The 20,957-nt window shown below is 42.7% G+C and overlaps 1 protein-coding gene and 1 long non-coding RNA gene across 7 annotated transcripts in view; one reads left to right on the forward strand and one right to left on the reverse strand.

The window, feature by feature from the left end:
* Positions 1-19,031, reverse strand: part of INO80D (INO80 complex subunit D) — a 95,243-nt gene extending 76,212 nt beyond the window's left edge. For 2 of the 6 annotated variants that reach the window (XM_015110776.3, XM_015110780.3), the window contains exon 1: positions 18,638-19,031. The gene's annotated coding sequence lies outside the window, so the exon portion shown is untranslated. Of the gene's footprint in view, positions 1-17,782; positions 18,031-18,487 lie in introns of those variants that run through there. The other 4 variants (XM_028831021.2, XM_077957415.1, XM_015110779.3 and 1 more) reach the window with 4 other exon arrangements.
* LOC144333459 (uncharacterized) lies at positions 17,319-20,535 on the forward strand. Its single transcript, XR_013402126.1, has 2 exons — positions 17,319-17,489; positions 18,694-20,535. It is a non-coding gene; the product is annotated as an uncharacterized LOC144333459 (long non-coding RNA).
* Positions 20,536-20,957: the final 422 nt, after the last annotated feature.

Raw genomic sequence — 20,957 nt, forward strand, 5'->3', positions numbered from 1 at the left:
GGATGGCTATTATCAAATAGACAAAAAATAACAAATGCTGGTGAGGAAGCAGCAAAAAGGGAACTCTTGTACACCAGGAATGTGAACCAGTATAGCCACTATAAAGAACAGTATGAGCCGGGCACAGTGGCTCACGCCTGTCATCCCAGCACTTTGGGAAGCCAGGACAAGTGGATCACTTGAGGTCAGGAGTTCGGGACCAGCCTAGTCAACATGACAAAACCCTGTTTCTACTAAAAATACAAAAATTAGCTGGGTTTGGTAGCATGCGCCTGTAGTCTCGGCTACTCGGGGCTGAGGCAGGAGGATCGCCTGAACCCAGGAGGTCAAGGCTTCAGTGAGCTGAGATCGCACCACTGCACTCCAGCCTGGGACAGAGCGAGACTATGTCTTTAAAAAAAAAAGAAAGAAAGTAACAGTATGAAGGTTCCTCAAAGAACTACAAATAGAACTACCCACTACTAGGCATTTTTCCAAAGAAAAGGAAATAATACATCAAAGAGATATCTGTACTCTCATGTTTATCAAAGCACTATTGATGATACCCAAGATATGGAATCAAACTAGGTGTCCCACAACAGACGAATGGATAAAGAAAATGTGGTATATATACACAATGGAATACTATTCAGCCATTAAAAAGAATGAAATTCTCGGGCACTGGGCACAGTGGCTCATACCTGTAATCCTAGCACTTGGGGAGGCCAAGGCAGGCAGATCACCTGAGGTCAGGAGTTTGAGACCAGCCTGGCCAACATGACGAAACCCTTCTCTACTAAAAATACACAACTTAGCTGAGGGTGGTGGCACTCTGTAATCCCAGCTACACAGGAGGCTGAGGCAGGAGAATCACTTGAACCCGGGAGGCGGAGGTTGCAGTGAGCCGAGATCGCACTACTGCACTCCAGCAGGGGCGACAGAGCAAGACTCCATTCCCGCCAAAAAAAAAAAAGAAAAAATTCTCTTGTTCACAGCAATATGGATAGAACTAGAAGACATTATCTTAAGTGAAATAAATGACGTATGCAAAATTAAACACACATGTTTTCACTTATGTAGTCACTTAAAAAAGTTGATCTCCTAGAAGTAAAAAGGAGGCCGGGCGTGGTGGCTTATGCCTGTAATCCCAGCATTTTGGAGGCCAAGGCAGGTGGATCATTTGAGCTTAGGAGTTCAAGACCAGCCTGGCCAACATGGTGAAATACTGTCTCTACTAAAATACAAAAAGTAGCCAGGTGTGGTGGCGGGCGCCTGTAATCCCAGCTACTGGGGAGGCTAAGGAGAGTCGCTTGAACCCAGGAGGTGGAGGTTGCAGTGTGCTGAGTTGGCGCCACTGCACTCCAGCCTGGGCAACAGAGTGCAACTGTCTCCAAAAAAAAAAAGAAGTAAAAAGTAGAACACAGACTACAAGATAAAGACTGGGAAAGGTAGGGGAAAGAAGAGAATAGGAAGAGATTTGTTAAAGGATACAAAATTATGGCTAGATGGGAGGAATAAGCCCTAATGTTCTCTAGCACTGTAGGATGGCTCTAGTTAACCATAATTATTACATAGTTTTGAATAGCTAGAAGGAGGATATTGAATGTTCCCAATACACAAAAAAATGATGTTTGAGATGACAGATATTCTAATTACCCTGCTGATCACTATACATTATATGAATCAAAACATCACTATATACCACACGAATATGTACAATTATTTTGTGTCCATTAAAATTTTTTAAATTTGAAAATTATAAAACATAAACATTTAAATTTAGCTGCCCTGGATGTTTGGGACAGGAAATATTTCAAAGTAAATCCATGCCATTTTTCATTTTTCACCATCTTTGCTCTACTCACCCACAAGCCAAACACACACGTATCTTTCACAAATTAGTTCAAAGAAACCTATAAGAACTTCAAGAAAAAAGAGGAATCTACATGTCTGTAGGTATGAGAGGATTTTACAAATCATAGAAAGAAATCTGAGGGTAGGGATAGAAGGATATGAAGTTGCAGTATGCCGAGATGGTGCCACTGCACTCCAGCCTGGGCAACAGAAGGAAACCCTGTTTCAAAACAACAACAACAAATGCAACTCAACTGATGCATTTTGTGATGAATTCAACCTTGTCTGACACAAATATTTGAACTATTGCTTTTTTGGTTTGAATTTGTCAACTGAGTCTTTGCCCGTACTTTTGTTCTCAACTTTTGAGGCACTGTGTTGTGTTTTATTTTTATTTTTTTATTTTGAGGACAGGGTCTCACTTTGTTGCCAGGCTGGATTGCAGTGGCATGATCATAGCTCACTGCAACCTCAAACTTCTGGGCTCAAGAGATCCTCCTGCCTCAGCCTCTCAAGTAGCCAGTACTACAAGTGCGTGCCACCATATCTGGCTAATTTTTTAAATTTTTTATAGAGTCTGGGTCTTGCTATGCTGCCCAGGCTGGTCTCAAACTCCTGCACTCAAGATATCCTTCCGCTTTGGCCTTCCAAAGTGCTGGGATTACAGGCATGAGCCACTGTGCCTAGCCACATTATGTTTTAGATCACATGTCAGCAAACTAAACTATTTCTTACAGGACAAATGTGGCCCACTGTCTGTTTTTGTAAGTAAAGTTTTATTGGAACACAGCCATGCTCATTCATTTACATACTGTCCATGGCTGCTTCTGTGCTATAGTGGTAAAATTTAGTAGTTGCAACAGATATCATATGGCCACAAAGATAAACTATTTACTAACATGTTATTTGCTGATCCCTTTTAGATGCAACTCTTGTTGGGTTTGACTTTTTGCCCAATCTGAATCATTTTACTTTTGAGCAATTTTTTTTCTTTTCTTTTCTTTTTGAGGCCGACAGTGTCTCACTCTTGTCACCCAGGCTGGAGTGTAGTGGCACGATCACCACTCACTGCAGCCTCAACCTCCAGGGCTTAAGCAATCCTACCTCAGTCTACTGGGTAGCTGGGACTACAGGTACATACCATTACACATGGCTAATTTTCTGTAGTTTTTGTAGAGGCGAGCTTTCACCATGTTGCCTAGGCTGGTCCTGAACTCCTGGTCTCAAGCGATCCCCCTGCCTGGGCCTCCCAAAGTGCTGGGATTACAGGAGTGAGTCACCCTGCCTGGTCCAAGTCATTTTCTTTTAATAAATGAGTTTATCCAATTTATAATTTTATATTTATGACCTGTTTCATCCTAATCCTATTATATTTTGTATTGCCTTTAGCCTTTATACATTTCACTATATTCAGTACAAAGGTTTTAACTGTGTAGTTCTACTTATACGTGGATTTTTTTTCTCCTCTGCTACCCTGACAGTAAGACCAACCCTTCTCTTTTTCCTCCATCTAATGTGAAGACTTTTATGATGATCCACTTCCAATTAATACTAAATATATTTTCCTTATGGTTTTCTTAATAACATTTTCTTTTCTGTAGCTTACTGTTTGTAATATTATAACACCTATACAAAATATGTGTTAATCTGTTTATGTTTTCAGCAAGGCTCCTAGTTAACAGTAGGCTATCAGTTAAGTTCTTGGGTAGTCAAAAGTTCTAATATGGTCGTGTGTGGTGGCTCATGCCTGTAATTCTAGCACTTTGGGAGGCCGAGACGAGTGGATCACCTGGGGTCAGGAGTTCGAGACCAGCTGGCCAACATGGTGAAACCCCATCTCTACTAAAAATACAAAAATTAGCCGGGCATGGTGGCAGGCGCCTGTAATCCCAGCTACTCGAGAGGCTGAAGAAGGAGAATTGCTTGAACCTGGGAGGTGGAGTTTGCAGTGAGCCACTGCACTTCAGCCTGCACAATGAGAGCGAGACTCCATCTCAAAAAAAAAAAAAAAAAAAGTTATAATGTGGATTTTCAACATGTGGGGTTGGTACCTCTACTCTCAAGTTGTTCAAGGGTCAACTGTAGTCTGTTTTCTTAGAAGAATTACAGTCTATCTCCTTTAGATAACACTTTTTTACTCCACACTAAGAAAATTAGTATACTTATCAGCATTACTGCAATTGATCCCATGTTATAAATACTGAGAAAAATTTCCAGACTTGCAACGACCTACGCAGCCCTAACTCTCAAGGCTTTTTCCTGTTGTTGTTCTTAGTTCTACATTTAAATTTATTCAATGCAAAATAATTTTTTTAACTTAGTCTTCCATTCACTTCTTGATTTAATAGTTTATAACACAGTCTCCTCTCTTTTCTTTCCCTGCCAAGAGCTGATTTGTGGAAACTATAAGCCATGATTTTTCCATTTGAAAATACATGTTGGCCGGGTATGGTGGTGCACGCCTATAATCCCAGCACCTTGGGAGGCTGAGGCATGTAGACTGCTTGAGCTCAGGAGTTCAAAGCCAGCCTGGGTAACAGTGCGAAACCCTATTTCTATAAAGAATACAAAAATTAGGCCAGGTGCAGAGGCTCACGCCTGTAATCCCAGCGCTTCGGGAGGCCAAGGTGAGGTGGGTGGATCACTTGAGGTCAGGAGTTCAAGACCAGCCTGGCCAACATGTGGAAAACACCACCTCTGTTAAAAACAAAACAAAACAAAAATTAGCTGGGTGTGGTGGCACATGCCTGTAGTCCTAGTTACTTGGGAGGCTGAGACGAAAGGATTGCTTGGGCCTGAGAGGTCGAGGCTACAGTGTGCCAAAACTGCACCACCGCACTCCAGCCTGGGCAACAGAATGAGACCCTGTCTCAAAAAAAGAAAAGAAAACAAAAGATGTCAATTGGTGTTATACTTAACAGCTTGTCTGGACATAAAATTCTTGGGTTGTACATTTTTTAATCTACTGACTTTGTATATATTGTTTCATGTTCAAAAAGCCTGAGGCCAGTCTCTTGATTTTCTAGGGGATTTGATTTTTTTTTCTTTCTTCTTTTTTTTTTTTTTTTTTTTTTTTGCATTTTGACCTAACAGTAAAAGTCTATTTAAAGACTAGACACTGTTCTAAAATTTTCAATATTTTTCTTTTTGAGATAGAGTTTCACTCTTGTTGCCCAGGCTGGAGTGCAATGGCGCGATCTTGGTTCACTGCAACCTCCATCTCCTGGATTCAAGCGATTCTCCAGCTTCAGCCCCCTGAGTATCTGGGATTACAGGCGCATGCCACCATGCCCGGGTAATTTTAGTATTTTTAGTAGAGATGGGGTTTCATCATATTGGTCAGGCTGGTCTCAAACTCGTAACCTCAGGTGATCTGCCCGCCTCGGCCTCCCAAAGTGCTGGGATTACAGGCATGAGCCACCACGCCTTTTTTTTTTTTTTTTTAAAGAGATGAGGTCTCACTATAATATCCAAGCTGGATTGAACTCCTGGGCTCAAGCAATCCTCCACTGTAGCTGGGACTACAGGTGCATGTTACCACATCTGCCTTCAAATCTTCTTTTCTTGTGGGAAACTCTTCCTTAATGTGTTGACATTGCTTTCTGCTTGATTTATTCTGCCAACAGCCTCAGGGGTATCAATTATTGGCATGCTAGATTTACTGTATTCCCTATCTATCACTCTCTCTAGTCTTTCTTCATTTTTATTTGTTCCATTTTGGGTTGCTCAAATTTCTCAAGCTTGCCTCCGTCACCCCCAGCTACAGTTGATATTTGCTGCTTTGAATGTTTCTGCAATGTTACTTTTCTCTTATTTTGTACCCTGATTCCAACAGCTCACTCTTATATCCTTCTGTTGTCTTTTATTTCTTGAGCTTTTATAGCTCATTTTTAAACTCTAGTTTCAGAGGAGCTATGTCTCACCCCCACCTTCCACCATAGGAACTATTTTTTCACTTTCCCTTGAGGCTTGACTCCATGCTGGACTATGTTCCCTAACTCACAGGAGCCCACATGGCATAGATTTGGGGGTGGGGTGATAATTTAGGCTTTATTTCTCTTCACATGACCAAGATCAGCAGCTGAAAGGCTGCTTGCTGCCAGTTTCTCCTCCACTCTGAACTTCCTACAAAACTGGTAGGACTGCACGGTTTGTAACTCAGCCCAACCCCTCCTGCCACACAGGGAGCCCAACATACAGATCCAACTTTGCCATCCTTGCACGGGGATTACTGGTTTTGTCCTCGGGGTGTGTTACTTTCTTGGGAGAAAGTTTCTTCCTTTACTTTGCCTGGGTCTATAGAGGAAATCATCCTGTCTTGGCATCTTCTCTTGCCCTGGTTCAGTTTTCACTGCACTTAATAGTACTAATTCATATATTTTGGGTTTTTTGAGGGAGTTTTTGTTGTTTTTTTTTTGAGACAGAGTCTCGCTCTGTCACCCAGGCTGGAGTGCAATGGTTTGATCTCGGCTCACTGCAACCTCCACCCCCTGGTTCAAGCCATTCTCCTGCCTCAGCCTCCTGAGTAGCTGGGATTATAGGTGCCCACCACCACGCCCGGCTAATTTTTTTGTATTCTTAGTAGAGACGGGATTTCGCCATGTTGGCCAGGCTGGTCTCGAACTCCTATCCTCAGATGATCCATCCAGTTCGGCCTCCCAAAGTGCTAGGATTACAGGCATGAGCCACCGTGCCTGGCCATAATTCATATATTTTGGTTACAAGGTTACCGTAATTGTCAAAAGCTTCAGTTTAGTTTCTGTTTCTAATTCTCCCTATTTTTAAAGTTGGTTTGGAGAAGGAAGAATAGAGATGTCAGTATTTGCTATCATTAACCACAAATATCTTTTAAAATTTTGAATAGTAAAATATTCCACAATAATATCAAAACCATAAAGCATACTTACTATAGAATTTTTTTACAACAAATACATTAATAATAATTTGTAATGATTTTGAAATCTAACTTTCTTCTTTCTTTTTTTTTCTTTTTTAAGAGACAGAGTCTTGCTCTCTTGTCAAGCCTAGAGTGTACAGTGGCACAATCATAGCTAACTGCAACCTCAAGCTCCTGGGCTCAAGTGATCCTTTTACCTTAGCCTCCCAAGTAGCTGGGACTACAGGCATGCATCACTGTGCCCAACTAACTTTTTAATTTATTTTAGACATGGAGTCTCACTACATTGCCCAGGCTGGTCTCGAACTCCTAGCCTCCAGTGATCCTCCTGCTTCACCTCCCAAAGTGCTGGGATTACAGGCATGAGCCACCACAACCAGCCTAAATTTCTTCTAATTGAGTATTACTGTAGTATCAAAATCACTGTTCTGTAAACTGGAAACCGATGAATATCTGGTCTTCTCTACGTTAATAAACTTCTCCTTTTTAAATAAAGAAGTTATGACAAACGCACTAAGGCAGTTCTCAGAAAAAAATCCTACATATTTTTCACTCTTTACCCCTAGCCTTCCACAGCTGGCATTTTTTACCCTGATTTTACTAAAGATGATGTTCACATAACTTTCACTCTTTGGCATTCAGTGCAAGATATAAATAAGAATGGAAACATACAATATATAAAGCCCATGTAATCTTAATCAAATGTCTTTTAGACCCTGATATATAAATATTATCGCATTTTCTTTCTTTCTTTCTTTCCTTTCCTTCTTTTTTTCTGAGAAAGGGTCTTGCTCTGCCACCCAGGCCGGAGTGCAGTGGTGTGATTACGCCTTACTGAAACCTTGACCTCCCTGGCTCAAGTGATCCTTCCACCTCAACCTCCCAGGGAGCTGGGGCCACAGGAATATGCCACCATGCCCAGCTAATTTTTCATATCTTTAGTAGATATGGGGTTTCACCGTGTTGCCCAGGATGGTCTCAAACCTCTAGGCTCAAGCCATTCACCAGCATCGGCCTCCCAAAGTGCTGGGATTATAGGCCTAAACCACTACGCTCAGCCTATCACATTTCCTAATTCATGCAACCAAAAGGCTAAAACTAAGCAACTATCTTTTTTTGTTTTTGTTTTTAGAAAAGGGGGGTATCTCACTATGTTGCCCAGCCGGTCTCAAACTCCTGGTCTCAGTGAGCCTCCTGCCTCAGCCTCCCAAACTGCTGGGATTACAGGCGTAAACCACCACGTCCAGCCAAGCTCTACTTTTTAATACATGATGAATATCACTTTAAAAGGGAAGAAAAAAAAACTTAGCCAAACTAAATTTATTAACAATTCTAGCAAATATCATCCTCAGCGGTGGAGACAACTTGCTTAGCATATAAACAGACCTATGCTCCCTTAAAGGAGAAAATGCAGGTAATTAAGCACTGTAGAGCAGCAGCAGAATATACACTGTTATTACCAAAAAATGGAAATAACCATTACTGAGAATAGAAAATATTCAAGTCTCACAGAAGAAATATTTCAACAGCATAAATATCCATATACTAGAATTCAAAAGTAGGAAATAGCTGGGCACGGAGGCTCATTCCTGTTATCCCAACACTTTGGGAGGCCAAGACAGGCGGGTCATCTGAGGTCAGGAGTTCAAGACCAACCTGGCCAACGTGGTGAAACCCCATCTCTACAAACATACAAAAATTAGCCAGGCATGATGGTGGGTGTAATCCCAGCTACTAGGGAGGCTGAGGTAGGAGAATCGCTTGAACCCGGGAAGCGGAGGTTGCAGTGAGCTGAGACCACGCCGTTGCACTCCAACCTGGGCCACAGAGCGAAACTTTGTCTCAAAAAAAAAAAAAAAAACAGTAGGAAATATGATTAGGTTTAGGTTTAATAAAAATCCGCCTTGGGGCTAGGCACGGTGCCTCACGCCTGTAATCTCAGCACTCTGGGAGCCTGAGGTGGGAGGATCAACTGAGGTCAGGAGTTCAAGACCAACCTGACCAACATGGAGAAACCCTGTCTCTACTAAAACTACGAAATTATCCGGGCGTGGTGGCACGTGCCTGTAATCCCAGCTACTTGGGAGGCTGAGGCAGGAGAATCGCTTAAACCCAGGAGGCAGAGGTTGCTGTGAGCCGAGATTGCGCCACTGCACTCTAGCCTGGGCAACAAAAGCAAAACTCCGTCTCAAAAAAAAAAATTTTTTTAAATCCTCTTTGATATTATACACCGAGTTTAATAGGAAAATTGAACAATTCATTTCCATAGCTTCTTACTTCTTACAAATACAGAGGAATAAGACATTATCAAGTAGAAAAGTAAGGAAGATACACTTTTAACAAAAGCAGCCAGCAGCCCTTTCAGTCTTCCAATGACAACCACAAAACAATTTGACAAAAATATGAACATTATTCTCTTTGGGACTACCACTTTATCACCTCCATGTGGAATCTATGTCATTGCTGTTCTTTTGATTCTCCTAGTTAAGAAACATGTTCATTTCACTGCCACACTATTTTTCTCTAATTGCCATCTGTAATTTCATATCCTACCACTTTTAAAGAGCCTAGATCTACGAAATACCTTATAATTTTTTTTTTTTTTTTTTTTTTTGAGAGACAAAATCTCACTCTGTTGCCCAGGCTGGAATGCAGTGGCACAATCCCGGCTCACTGCAACCTCTGTTGCCCTTTTTCAAATGATTCTCCTGCCTCAGCCTCCCAAGTGGCTGGAATTACAGACATGTGCCACCACGCCCGGCTAATTTTTGTATTTTTAGTAGACATGAGGGGTTTCAACATGTTGGCCAGGGTGTTCTCAAACTCCTGACCTCAAGTGATCCACCCACCCTGGCCTCCCAAAGTGCTGGAATTACAGACATGAGCCATCGTGCCCAGTCCATACCTTATAATTTTTTTTAAACTGGCGTGAGATGCCAGGTGCAGTGGCTCATACCTGTAATCTCAGCACCTTGGGAAGCTGAAGAGAGCAGATCACTTGAGGTCAGGAGTTCGAGACCAGCCTGGCCAACATGGTGAAACCCAGTCTCTACAAAATACAAATATTAGCTGGGAGTGGTGGTGCATGCTTGTAATCCAGGTACTCCAGAGGCTGAGACAGGAGAACTGCTTGTACTCGGGAGGTGGAGGTTGTGGTGAGCCAAGATCGCACCACTGCACTCCAGCCTGGGCGACAGAGTGAGACTCCATACCAAAAAAAACAAAAAAACAAAAAAACAAAAAACCCTAGTGTGAGACTGGGCACAGTGGCTCACACCGTAATACCAGAATGTTGGGAGGCCACGGCAGAAGGATTACTTGAGCCCAGGAGTTCAACACCAGCCTGGGCAATGTAGTGAAACCCTTGTCTTTACAATAAACAAAATAAAATAAATAAAACTAACATCAGCCTACTAAATTATCAGAATGTTTGTTTTCTAATATACTTAAGGCAAATGAAAAGAATATTTACTTATCCCAGAAAGAGTGGATCCTGTTAAAATCATATTTAGAGTATCATAAACTCTTAAAAACATTTTTCCATGTTATATCTTTTTTAAATGAGTTTTAATTCAACTTGATGAAGCATAAAAATGTAATGAGATACTAAACAGATGGCTATATTGATTTTAAGAACCTAACATCTATATTATAAATGTAAAAAATAATAAAATCAGACTGAGGAATGATGAAAATCTATCAACTGATGTAACTGGAAGAGAAAGAAGCAGTGAGAAAACTGCTTATCACTCAAAAATATAAACAACATTCATTATAATCAAGTTCAAACCAGAATATTTTAAAATAATGCTTATTGAATGTCTAGTATGTGCCATATACTGTACTCAGAGACAGCACTGTACAAATAAGTTTGCATTAGGAATTTCAATGAACTTTACACTAGGTCCTTCCCTGCTCTATTAGAAAGGTAAGGATAGTTTATGCAGCAAAAGAGATCACTCATTGGCTCTGCCAGGTATCAGAGAGGGGGCTCAAATCTGGTTCTGCTAATTACTAAGTATAAGACCTTGGGCAAGTTATTTAGGCTTCAGTCTTCTCATCTGTAAAGGGAAGACTGTAATTGTATGTACCTCATTGAGTTGCTTAGGATAATTAAATTAGGTATTTCATGAACTGTAACCCCAGCATATAGTAATCACTTAATATTAACTACCATTAGAAGCCGGGCGCGGTGGCTCGCGCCTGTAATCCCAGCCCTTTGGGAGGCCAAGGAGGGTGGATCACGAGGTCAGGAGATCGAGACCATCCTGTTTAACACGGTGAAACCCCGTCTCTACTAAAAATACAAAAATAAAATAAAATTAGCTGGGCGTGGTGGCAGGCACCTGTAGTCCCAGCTACTCGGGAGGCTAAGGCAGGAGAATGGTGTGAACCCGGGAGGCGGAGCTTGCAGTGAGCCGAGATCGCGCCACTGCACTCCAGCCTGGGCAACCTGGGCAACAGAGAGAGACTCCGTCTCAAAAAAAAAAAAAACTACCGTTAGAAGCAGTTAAGTAGTGGTTTATTTGTATTATCATTTTGATCTAGAATCTGTAGGACTAAAACACATTCTCTAGCTGTTAGTGGTTTTCTGAATAGTTTCCTATAATCCTCATTAAAAATCTAATATCAAAAATATTTCCTACATTCTGTAGAGCACTTAAATACTAATGTTCTTGGGATGGAAAACACTAGCAGAATGAGCACAGTTTGACTGATCTGGGTACAGTATTTATTAGTTCAGTTAATAATCCTTCACAACAAATGCTTTCTGAGTTCTTATCCATGTCACAGTCACTCTCTGTTGTTACAGAAACCCTGCATTACAGGACAAGAGGAAAGAAGAAAAACTAAGTTGCAGCTCTACTCCTCAAAGTTCTTTTGTTCTAAAAATCTGAAACTAATGGCCTCTTTGTTACTGAATTCCACATACACTTTTCCGTCTTCAGCTAACTGGACCTCTCTGCGGCATCTGACACTGCTGACCACTTTCTCTTTCTTGAAAATCTCCCCTTTCTGACCAGTCAGTGGGTTCTTTTCTCTTGGCCCCCTTGCTTCCATGCCAGTATACTCCAAAGTTCATTTAATCTTACTTTACAGGGGTGCAAGATGAAATGCCTACATGGGCTGGAAGAGTAGGCCAGGGGCATTCTTTGGCAAACTTTGCTCAAATTATTTCAGCAAGTTGTTGCAAAGTTTAAAAAAATAAAAAAGGTAGACCCAGAACTTCCAGCTCTTTCGTGTTTTTAAAAAAAGATAGGGCCGGGCACAGCGGCTCAGGCCTGTAATCCCAACACTTTGGGAGACCAAGGCAGGTGAATCACCTGAGGTCAGGAGTTCAAGACCAGCCCGGCCAACATGGTGAAACCCCGTCTCTACTAAAAATACAAAAATTAGCCGGCGTGGTGGCACGTGCCTATAGTCCCAGTTACTCAGGAGGCTGAGGCAGCCGGGCATGGTGACTCACACCTGTAATCCCAGCACTTTGGGAGGCCAAGGCAGGTGGATCATGAGGTCAGGAGTTCAAGACAAGCCTGGCCAAGATGGTGAAACCCTGTCTCTACTAAAAACACAAAAATTACCAGGTGCAGTGGTGGGCTCCTGTAATCCCAGCTACTCGGGAGGCTGGGGCAGAGAACTGCTTGAATCTGGGAAGCAGAGATTGCAGTGAGCCAATCGCACCACTGCACTCTAGGCTGGGCGACAGAGTGAGACTTTGTTTCAAAAAAGAAAAGAAAAAGACATGTAACCCTAAGTTATTTTATAAATCTGTTTCCTCATATATGAAAAGGCACTGATGAAAAATCAGAGACCATCCCAAAAAGGGTAGGTCAAACAAAACATTTCTATAGGCTTACTTTTATCTTTTTTTTTTTTTTTTTTTTTTGAGACAAGTTCTCCCTTTGCCGCCCAGGCTGAAGCGCAGTGGTGTGATCAAGGTTCACTGCAACCTTGACCTCCTGAGTTCAAGTGATCCTCTCACCTCAGCCTCCTGAGTAGCTGGGACTACAAAAATGCACTACCACACCTGGCTAATTTTTGTATTTTTTGTAGAGACAGGGTTTCACCATGTTGCCCAGGCTGGTCTCAAACTCCTGAACTCAAGTGATCTGCCCACCTTGGCCTCCCAAAGTGCTGGGACTACAGTTGTGAGCCATGGTAACAAGCCTACCCCAGGTTTCAAACCAAATGTATACAACTGCATATGTGGATTTTTCTGGAGAAGTGTCTAACACTAAGAACCACTGACTAGCCCAAATTTATCTCCTTCTGCCATTTCAGCTGCCATCTGTGAGGATGAGTCCCAGCTTTACATCCAGTCCACCTGAGATCGCCTTACCTCCTTAACCTGCCTCTGCCGCCACCTCCTCTTAATTGCCATTGCCACCACCTTAGTTCAAACCCTCTTCAAATCTCTTGTCAGGAGCTGCTTCACTAGTCTAATTACAGTCTTGTTCTCTTTTTTCCTACTCTGTACAACTCAAATCCTCTAAATCTCAAGTAATTTATGTGGCCAAAGGCTTTCAGGGTGTGCCTGTAACATAAAAGAAATCCAAACTCCTTACCCTAACACAGAAACTCCTTAGGTCCTAGCCAGACTGACCTTTCCCTCTCACTATTTATTCCCCTCCTCCTCCAACTCCAGGGCGGTAACAGAACCATAATTTGCAACACAGGATAGTCTTTTGTCCCTAAACTGTGATTCCTACTTACAGGTCACACCTTCTGGAATGCCTAACTCCTCCCATTCGCTTAGGACAGAAACTTCCCCTGTAAAGCCCTCACTTTAAAACCTAGCCTGCCCTTTAGGCCAGAATAGAAGAATATTCCTCCAGGCTAAGCTATCACTTAACATTCACATTGACATTGTAAATGTCAGCTTATTTTTCTTCTCCAATAGACTAAAAACTCCTCAAGGGCAGAGAATGTGTCTTTGTATTGCAAAGCTCAGAGCTACAACAAAGAAGCTATTCTGTTAAATGAATGAACCGGCAGCTGCTCCTACCAATCAAGTCACGTAAACATGCCCAGGACTCTAAAGTGAGCCTATCAAGGCCACAAACTGCTCAGTGCCTTCAAAACCACGCAACACTATGGTTCGTGGGGACTCACAAGAACACTTCAAAACCTGAAAGAGGGGAACAAAGAGTGAAGCAAACCCACCTTAAGCTCCTTTGCCCTTGGTGTACTTACCATACCTTTATATTGGCCAGTTCCAAATTCAAACAGCAGAGACTACACTAACATGAAGCCGCTGAAACTGAACATACTGCACAATTTTTTACTGGCAAAAATAGATTTATTTGCCCCATTAAAGTAATTATAATATTCTTTCTGTACTCAAATACTTATTAGTATTATTAATATATACTGAGGCAAGAACTCATTAAAAATTCACATCAAGAATATTAAAAATCTTAAAAAAAAAAAAAAAAAAAGTTATGTACCAGAAAAAGTTATGCACCAAGAAAATATAAAGGTTATGCTCCAGGAACCATTCTAAAGGCTTTATGTTCAATTCCTCATTGAGTCTTCACAGCAACCCTATGAAGTAGGTACTATTATTATCCCCTTTTACAGATGAAGAAAACTGAGACTTAATCAGATTAAGTAATTGTCATGATCCACCTAGGGAGACTGAGGCGGGCAGATCCCTTGCATCCAGGAGTTTGAGACCAGCCTGGGCAACATGGGGAAACCCCGTCTCTACCAAAAATACAAAAATTAGCCTTGTATGGTGGCACACACCTGTAGTCCTTGCTGACTACAGGCACACTTGAGGAGGATCACTGGAGCCCAGGAGGTTGAGGCTGCAGTGAGCTATAATCATGCCACTGTACTCCAGGCTGCACAACACAGTGAGCCCCTGACTCAAAAAAAAAAAGAAAGAAAGAAAAGTGGGCTAGTGGAATTAACATTTAATTAATACTATTATGGGCCAAACACATGGCTATCTCATCTAACCCTTATATCGAAGAATTTTATTCCCATTTTCAGTTAAAGAAACCAAAGATTAAGTAAATTGCCCAGCAGAAGGACTGGGATCAGAACTCAAAAAGCCCAGTCTAAAGGTGTCACTGTAGGATGTCATGCTACAAATAAAATTTCACCAAAAACTCGTCTTTTTTTTTTTTTTTTTTTTTTTGAGACGGAGTTTCGCTCTTGTTGCCCAGGCTGGAGTGCAATGGTGCAATCTCGGCTCACTGCAACCTCCGCCTCCCAGGTAAAGACGGGGTTTCTCCATGTTGGTCAGGCTGGTCTCGAACTCCCGACTGCCTCAGCCTCCCAAAGTGCTGGGATTACAGGCGTGAGCCATAAAGTGCTGGGATTACAAGCGTGAGCCATCGCGCCCAGCCTAAAAACTCATCTTAAATCACATTCTGTGAAAGGATGAGAACCAAGTAGTCTGTCACCTTACGTGCAAGGAGGGAACAGAGTGAGGCTTAAGGTTTTAAATTGAGTATTTCCTCAGTATCTCAAACTAGCCAGGAGCATTGTCAAAAATCAGCCTTTACAGTCAGGACCTCTGGGACAAACTCTTGCTTGAAGGAGTGAGGAGACTCTGCTGCTGTTTGTTTTGCCTAGCACAGAGCTGCATGTATAAGTTAAACTGACTTAGCATTGGGGACAATTTGCTGCCTCCAACCCAGTCTCACCTATTCAACCACTGTTTTACCAGTTACCGGGTGTGGGGGAGGGGGGAAGAGAATTGTCTGAGAATATTGTTCTAACTGTAATCAAATATAAATGACTTTTCATTAGCCATAACCACCGTACCAAACCTGGAGAGTGAGAGCTGCTAACCCTCAAAGAACATCTCAGGTATGAACAAATAGTTTAGCATTTTTTTGAAATGTCAATTTTGGGTGCTCTCAGAAATGTTTAATTCCTTCTAAACTAAAATTTTTTATTTCTCTAAAAACAGTAGCAACATAATTTGCTGAGAAAACGTCAGAATGGGGTATACAAATTTTCTCCTAAAAATCTTCCAGAGGAAAGAAAACTTGATTATTTCAGACTTGTAATTATACTAACCATTTACTTTTTAAACTAACATTTAATAGTAAACGAGCATATTCCCTTAGTAATTTAAAGTTAATTCAGTATTTGACCTGAAAATCTTTTATTAATTTCAAATGGAATGTAACTTTTAAAAGTATCAAACCTGTCATTCCTTCAGGAAATAAAGTAGCCCATTAGGAAATCAGGTTAGGAAATTAATACATGTTTGAGATAGGGTGGGAAAAAGTACAAAACTTTTTTGGTATTTGTACATATATAGTTTTGGAAAGCTTAGGAATGTGAAATCAACAATACACCTTTGAATACCAAATAATGAGGCAATAATTTTTTTCAAACCTTAAAATGTCCCAAGAAAAACGACTAAGAATGATTTTTTTCCATTCAGTATATGCTCTAAAAATAAGGACAAACTATAATAGAAGTAACGATTTTTGGCACACATGTTTATGAAAATGTCCAAGTCAATAAGCAATTTCAATTAATCAACAAACTTAAAACAACCATTAAATGTAATTTGCATTTTTGTATCAGATCCATACAATCTCAAATATCAAGATTTTCTTAAGCTCAATGCTAAATGACCGGGTATCTACCATTGTGGAGAAAAAGAATTTGATCTCAGGCAGACCAAAGGAAACGAAAGGCACACACCTAGAAGAATCACATGAGTCTCACTTCGAAGCCTCACAGAAGTCAGCACTGAAAGTCGTGGGTTACCCATTGCCCTGCAAGTGGCAGCTTTTCACTAACAGTGCTGGGGGTACTGAGCGGGCAGAATGTGGGACATCTCCTGCCAGCAAACTCCAGCCTGCTACCAAGCAGGACACCGCACACAAACACAACACTCTGCCCTAAGCTCACCAAAAAAAAAAAAAAAAAAAAAGGAAAAAGCCAACAATTAAACGATGCAAAATAACCTCTCCAAACACGCCCACAATGGGGGCTGGCAGTGGGGGGTGGAAGGGTTCATTAACATTTCAATTTCAACACTCAACAACAACAAGGAGGTAAGCATAGCCACGGGAAACATCCTGTCCCTGAAAGCGGAAAATTGACATTTGAAAATTTATGTTTATTACTTTTAACGTTCAGAGCTCAGGGCACCAAAATAGAGCTAAAATTGAATCAATTTAAACAGAAAACATACGTGTGTGTGTGTGTGAAAATATGTATGTGTATATATATGCATATAAAATATATACATACACATATATATTTTATATTTTTTTCCGTTTAAATGTTATACATACACACAACCCCCCCCAAAACCAAAGTAGTTTTCCGAGGTTCCGAGGGCTCTTCCACAGACCCTTCGGAGTTATGGCAATAACAAGTTTAGGTTTCCTTAAAATCTCCATTATTCTATTTCTAGGTCGAATATAAGAATGTCACATAAATCTAAATAGTGATTATCAGAATAAATGAACTACTGATCCTTAAACTGTAGACCTTGTTTCGGGAGCTGCCCTGCCCACTTCCTCTCCCTCCTCCCAATCCCGGAGGCTTCCAAGCCATCTGACAACCACGTCTCCCCCTTGGGATCTGTTCCGGTGTTGGTTTTACCGGACAGTGACCAAAAAGGAGGGGAAACTCCTACATCTGGGGACTGCTCCAGAAACCCTGCCTGATCCTGCCCCTCTCACTGACAGTCTCCTCGCTGCTCCCTACATCTTCCTCTCCGCCGGAGCTGTCCAGAAGGGGGATTTTGGACCCAAAGGAATCGGGATGAAAGGGGGTGGGTACTCAAGCTGAAAATAACACCCCCAGTTGGTGGGGTAAGGGCTAAAAAAGGCAATAGGGAAAGACTGGCCGGCAGAAACACCACCTGAGTTTACCTCCTCCTTCCCACCCCAAAAACCCCAGTCACTAATAAAGCTAAGAAACCCCTTGCAAACTTTTCCAAACCGGAAGAGAAGGCCCTCTCCCCAACCTGGGGGGCTCTAGGGGGAACAGGCTGGAGTTAGCAGCCCCGAACGGGCTCGCGGGGAGTTGGGTGGGGCGCGGGCGAGGGGTGCAGGGGCGGAGTACCTTCTTCAATGGACAGGAACTGGCAAAGAGTTTCAAAATAGCCGAGTGCGCTCCCCCACGCCCTGGGGGGGTCCCGGACGCTAGGACCAGGGCTCCCCGGAGAGACAGCGGCCCCCAATTCCGACCTAAAAGGAAACTTTCTGGGCCGCGGCTGCACCTGACTCCTCACCGCCCCTCCACCCGACCCCACGCCCGCCAGGCCGCCCGCCCCGCCCCGCCCCGGCCTGGCCGTCCGGAGCGCGGAGGAGGGGGATAAATAAATTCAACTCTTACCGGAATCTGGGGGGCGTCTGCGAGAGACCGGGGGAAAGGGGGGCCGGGCGCTCATTCCCCACTCCCCACTCCTAGGCCCTGACGCCCCTGTCCCGGCAGCCCGGGCCTGCCGCCCCGCGGGAGAGCCTCCGGGCCGGCGCGGGATTCGGCCCCGCAGCGCCGCTGTCCCACCTGGAGGCCCCAGGGGACTCGAGGGGGCGCGCGGAGGCCCGGGGTGCGGGGGCAGGGCGCGGCCCCCGTGGGGCCTACCGGCCCGAGGCCTACCGGCGCCCCCCCATCTCGCCGCACACCCCCACCTGGCCCGCGCAGGCCGCACCGCTCGCCCCACTCCGGCTCCGGCTGGACCCCTGCCCGCCCGCCGTCGCCGCCCGCGGGCGCCCCGGAGGCCCTCAGGCCCCCGGCCTCCACCACCCGGGCGCCGGCCCCACTCACCCTTTCATTCTCCGCCCGGGGCCTGGCGTGGGCCGGCGAATCCCCGGCCTCACGTAAGCGCGCTCGCCGCCCGCCCAGCCTGCGCGGCCCAGCCCGCCGCCCTACGGGAGCCCGGGGATGTGGGCCGGGCCTGGGGCCGCCTCTGCTTACCTTTCAGTTGCTTTTTTTTTTCTCCTTCCCCCCTGTTCCCTCGGCTGGGCTGACAGATCAGAGTGAGAGGCGCTGGCAATGGACTAGGAAGCTCGGCTGCCGCTGCTACTGCTCCCCCCTGGGCTCCGGCGAGAGCCTTTCCCTGTCAAGCAAGAGGGGTGAGGATCATATTTTTATTTTGGAAACTAAAAAGTGCTCCCAGGGTCGGTGATTATTAAGGGGAAATCCCTGAATATACTCTCCAGCCAAGAAGGCAGGGCTGCCGGGGCTGTACAAGAAGAGGCAGCAGCCTCCTACAGCACCACTACAGGCACTGCGAGGACATAACACCAGAGAGCTGCTCCTCTGCCCTCCGAAACGACAACTTTCCTACCATCTTGGAGGCAGAGCAAAGGGGGGCCAGGGGGAAAAGTGCACCCGCTCCCGATAAAGTACAAATTTTTACTCCTCATCTCTGGGAAAAAGTCCACACTGGCAGTCTACACCGGCGCCTGGGGGAGAAAGCAGGGAAGAAACTGGGGGTGCATGAGAAACGTTTTCATTTGCTCCAGGGGGAAAAATGTTTCTGCATCTTCTGATGGAAAGAAATCATTACAAGACACAGGTTTTCCGGTGATTACTGTATTCTGTTTTCTATTTCTAATTTTTTTCATGTTAGTGACAGTGATATTTTAATATTTTTTCAGGCCAATAATAATCTTTCTCCATTACAGGGCTAAGTTCTGTGGCTGGTGGTCAGTTTGTAAATTTGTACTTAAAGAGACTTAATAGTAACTTCATTTATTTGTCTAGTTGTTATTGTATATATAAATATTTACATGTTTTCATATATTGCATATGAAAATTTGTTACATGTTACTCTCAAAACTGAGATTGCTGTAAGACAATTGTAAAAAACATGTCTTTCGTCTCTGTCTCAAAGCAATGTAAATAAAACCTATGGACTGTCCAGAAAGGCATGATACAGTGTGTCATTTTCCACAGTGCAAATAAAGGCAGATATCACTGGGGATTTACAAACGACCCCTGTTTCTGGAAATTCTGTTATGAAGAAAGGATACAGTAAACCTGGAAAGAGATTTTAAAGACAGCTTTAGATTTTTCTTTAAGTAAAATAGTTTATTAAGAATTATATCCAGGCATTTAATTTTTTTATTTATTTAGATTCTTTAAACTCTAGCTAGATTTTGGTGTATTATACATGTTGCTGTCTGCTTTTTGTGTCACAGAATTGAGAAATGTGGCTATTTTTGTTAGTTAGTTCAGAACTTCCAATGTGCTGCCAGCATGTATGAGTGACTTTTTGTATATTGCAGTGGATGTCATGAATTTACTTTTTTAAATGAGCAAAGCTTAATAGATAAATGGGATCAGAGTTAAACAATGCTGTTAGCATAGAGGTGAGAGGGACAAAGGATACCCATTTGCATCAATTCCAATAGAACGCTTGTTGGAGGATAATGAATTGCAGAGACATTTTTCAATTTTTGTGAAGAAAGAGAAAAATAATAGAAAATGAATGGACTATCTTTGTATGTTCTACTGGGGATGATGATTTAAATCTTGTATTAAAAGTTACTTTTCTGACACATGTTGACTAACCTGGCAGGAATGAATTTGTTATATTAGTGCCCTGAATCAGTAGAATATTTAATTTCTTTGTAAAATTTATTACTCAGCATTTAGAAGTAACTTCCAAATTTAGAAATTGTCCTAATTTAAAAGCGAGTTGATGTAATGCATATATCGAATATTTATTAGTTTCTAGCTGAACCTTTATCATATAACTTTGAATATAGTACTTACCTAAATATTCTGGATTTTCTTCTGTGGTTTTTTTCCTCTCTGTTTGGTGGAAAAGTTAAGTAAAATTAACTGATTCTTACCATCTTCGAAAACTCAGTTGTGAAGTTATGTTCTATTTACAATATATTTTTTAAACATTTAGACATCAAACACATTAGTTATCACAAGGAAAATTACTTTCCTTCTAGTGAAATTGAAAAACGTGTTTTCTAACAACTTATTTTTCTTTATATAAGACATGACTTTATAGATATGTTTTGAATTTTTCAGGAAATTAAAATGTGTTTGGCCAGATTCCATGGCTTATGTCTGTAATCCCAGCACTTTGGAAGGCCTAGGTGAGAGTATTGCTTAACCCCAGGAGTTTGAGACCAGCCTGGGCAACCAAGCAAGACCCTTTCTCCAAAAATTAAAATTAAAATAAAATGTGCTTGTTTGCATTAAGCTGGCTACACCCTTTTTTGCAATACCCCTTGTGACCAAAGAAACCAGTGGATAGGGCTATGCTGCATCA

Source organism: Macaca mulatta, chromosome 12 (assembly GCF_049350105.2).
Source record: "Macaca mulatta isolate MMU2019108-1 chromosome 12, T2T-MMU8v2.0, whole genome shotgun sequence".
NCBI classification, from domain to species: domain Eukaryota; kingdom Metazoa; phylum Chordata; class Mammalia; order Primates; family Cercopithecidae; genus Macaca; species Macaca mulatta.